The sequence below is a fragment of the Haliaeetus leucocephalus genome, unplaced genomic scaffold, assembly GCF_000737465.1.
Source record: "Haliaeetus leucocephalus isolate CR32 unplaced genomic scaffold, Haliaeetus_leucocephalus-4.0 Scaffold656, whole genome shotgun sequence".
In the NCBI taxonomy this organism is placed as follows: Eukaryota; Metazoa; Chordata; class Aves; order Accipitriformes; family Accipitridae; genus Haliaeetus; species Haliaeetus leucocephalus.
The window spans coordinates 14,641,230-14,644,798 of NW_010973092.1; the positions used below are offsets into that span (position 1 = coordinate 14,641,230).

The 3,569-nt window shown below is 46.9% G+C and overlaps 1 protein-coding gene across 2 annotated transcripts in view; it reads left to right on the forward strand.

The window, feature by feature from the left end:
• Positions 1–3,292: 3,292 nt before the first annotated feature.
• Positions 3,293–3,569, forward strand: part of CCNG1 (cyclin G1) — a 5,614-nt gene continuing 5,337 nt past the window's right edge. For both annotated transcript variants that reach the window (XM_010579126.1, XM_010579127.1), the window contains exon 1: positions 3,293–3,489. The gene's annotated coding sequence lies outside the window, so the exon portion shown is untranslated. The remainder of the gene's footprint in view (positions 3,490–3,569) is intronic.

Genomic DNA, 3,569 nt, shown 5'->3' on the forward strand with positions numbered 1-3,569 from the left:
AAATAGCAAGTGGAAACCTAGAAGTTAGATTCTGTGCAAGTGAATGGTGCTTTAGAGGGGAGAGTTAGACACGCCCTTTGGTCATTCCACCTTCACACCCAAGGGCTCCGTCAAGTTAACTCATGCTAACTTCCATTGAACCTTCTAGAAATCCAAACACTTACTATGCAAAACACATTTTTCTTAAAAATCTCTGCATCTCTAACCGTACTTCTTTCTGGTCTTGCCTTTCTTGTCATTCATTCCAGCCTTCTGAATCACAAAGATTCTTGTAATCAAAGAAACTTTAATTTCTAAAGTTAAGTCATAGGGAGAATGAAACAAACCCATAACAAATCAGTGAGGAGTACAATGGCAGAAAGTAGGATGAATACAGCTTTTAATGCATATACTGAGTAAATAAGATGATAAAGCTCATTGATGCATGAAACAGTCCCTCTGTTTTACACTCACACTCCTTCAAATGAATGAACACAACTGCGGAGGCTTCCCAAGAAAGCTGCTCCCCCATCTTCCTTTCCTTGAGGACAATAGACCAATGAAAAGTGGTAATGATAGCCATTAAAACAGAAAAGGGGAGCATGTGCAAAGTGCTTTTAAAATCGAGTTTGGATCACTGTATTTAGAGCAACTCAGGCTAACTGCTGCTTTGGTGAGTCTCACTCTTGGTGAAAACACACATAATGCTCTTGCCAGTATTTAGCCAACGTTTCTAAAGAGTAAAAAACCCACACATACGAACAATTTTTGCCGAACAGAAATATCTTATAACTAATCTTTATTTTCCACATAGTCTGCTTTAAGGTGAAAGTAATTCCACAACATTACTCCAAGACATATAAAGATAATGAAAACAACTGCAGTTTCTCATAGCTATAATGCAAAAGCCTCCCTCAGAGCAAATCCACGATGGTGTTCATTTTGGGTAGAATGGACCAGAATTTATGCACACCAGATCATAGTTTGTTGTTGGTAGCAACTATATTAGACATACCTCTGGCTAACAAGAGTACCCTGTTCTGAACAACTGCAGTATTATTTATCACATCTGTCAGCTAAACTGTCTCATGAGAGTAGATACATGCCTTTTTTTTTGTGTCTCACAAATATTATGCTAATTTTACCCCAAAGGGCTTTAAATTCATCTTGTCCTGTACTCCTGGCAGATGTGACAAGCTCTAACATTATGAATATTGTAACTCAAATATATATAACCCCTGTGCTATAGGGGAGGGTAAAATACTGCCTGGAACAGGTGTTGGCTGTTTGCAGTTTGCCACCACTTAAAGCACAACTCAGCCTCCCTCCATTTTTTTAAAGAAAGGTGTAAAGCACTTTAGAAATAATGCTTACAGCAAATGCAAAACAAACACCTTCATAAGCAGATAAATGTAGAGACAGAAAAATATCCTGTCTCAGAGGATATAAGATGACTTGACTTGTGCATTCAGTTGTAGACTATCAGTAGAGCTAGCTAAAAGTGGTGCCAGGAACGCTGCTCAAAAGCTACATAAGTCATTCAGCCTTCCTTTCAGGAAGATTTTTGAACATCAGACAAGCTGATAGACATCACTGAAAAAAAGCATTCTTCTCAGGACAGTTATCACCTAGGCTGTACTGAAATCTTGGAGTTCCTAAAAGAAGTTCCTAAAACCGTAAAGCCCACCTGGATTTGAACTCTTTCAAGCCCTTCTGCCCTTCTGAGATTCAGAGTACTTCCTCCCATCTGCAAGATGCATATATCTTCAACATCTATATATTTAATGGTAAAAAAGGTTTAGGGCTGCATATCACCTCCTTTATTAGTCACATATCAACATATATTTTCTTTGAGGAGTCAGAAGATCAAATATAGCTAAGAGGTTTGCCTTCCTAAAAACCTTGCATTGCAGAAAATGTTAGTTCACTCCTTAGTAGAATTTTAAGCCTTTCAACCAATTCATAGCAATCACCACAGAATAGGTTGAAAGTTTGAGACTGAAATAGAAATAACACCCCAACGGTTTTAGGAAAGCAAGTACTTAAGCACCTTTAACCCATTTAAAAGTCATAGCATCCATTATAGATCTGCAAAATACCTCCCTCAGCCATTTTTTCAGCCTTTATAAGAAACTGGTCTTCACTTTTGATAAAATAACAGATAATGGAACATTTATTAAATAAATAAATAAGTCTCAGGCCTCAAGCGTGCCCTAAACAGAAGCTCTCTATAGTAAGCAACTCCCTTTACTTGCCTAAAGTCAGTTCAGAAGTGGAATATTTTCTGCCCCTGGAATAGTTTTAAGCACTGTTTAAAGTGTTTTTCAACAATACCGTATCTTTTCCAGATCTTGTAACATAACTACTTATCTCAAAGAAAAAAAAAAGTTTATACACAACTTGACCCAACACCTACAACAAACTAGAATTAACTTGCGTCAGCAACACATTCACCTTAACATAACCCTGAGTAACTCCCGTCAGTTTTCTGAGCAGAAAGAATAGTTGTTATTTCACTCAACCAAACACACACAAACAAGGAAGGTGAAAGCAGGGGTACTTGTAAACGGCCACCTGAATACCAGACAAAGCCTGCCAACTCAGGCTGTTTTAAGTGAGAGGTTGGTTGGGTCCGTCTGTTAGTCTTGACCTTCCATGAACAAGACTATTTCTGGGGGACTGGAAAGTGTTTAGAAAAGAAAAAAATCCTTACTGCTCTATACCTAAAGAGGTCAGTCCTGTAGGAGGCGGGAGCAGTCTCACCCCTGACTCCCCCTCTCCTCAGCCCAGCAGGAAAGCGGTTTCAACTCCCCTGACCCGAACGCCCAGCAAGGAGCCGCCACAAGCGCTTGAAAGCGACTCATACGAGGGCCTGGGCGCACGCTCAGCAAGCTTTCGGCTTCCAACGAGGGGCCGTACCGAGTCCCTGGCAGCCCCGGGCGCGGCGCGGCGCGGCCGGCCCTCACCGCCGCCGTTACCACAGGCCGCGGCCCTCGCGCTCGGAGGAGAAGGCCGGCGCAGCGCGGGAACGCCGCGAGGGCCCGCTGCCTGCGCTCCCCAGCCCGCCCGGCGCCTCGAGGGCGAGGGAAGGGGCCGCGCGCTCGCCTCGGGATGAGGCGGGGGGGCGGCGCTGCGCAGAGGGACCACCAGAGGCCGCCACCGGGCCGGCCCTGCCCCACCTGTCTCTTAGCGACGGCGCTCCGCCCCTTCTCGCCATTCACGTCCCGTGATTGGCCTTCCTGGAGGTCTATCACTCACTCAGCCCCGCCCCCCCGTGCCGGGCGGAGCGGAGCCCGGGGGCGGGGCGGAACGGGACGTGAGGAGAGGAGCGGAGGGGAGCGGGCGGGCTGGCTGCGGGGCGGCGGCTGCATGGCGTTCTCCCGGTGGTCGCTGGCGCCCGAGGAACCGGGCAGCGCTTTGGCGTGACGCCTCGGCGCCGCTGTCGCTGCGGGTCGTCACCGGCTCGGAGCCTCCCTCCACGAGAGAAGGGAGCGGAGCGACAGCGACAAGGTAAGGACGCGGGGCCGGGCCGGGCCCCACCGACGGCGGGTCTGGGCTCCTCCGCGCCGCGCCCGGCCCGTCCGTGGGGC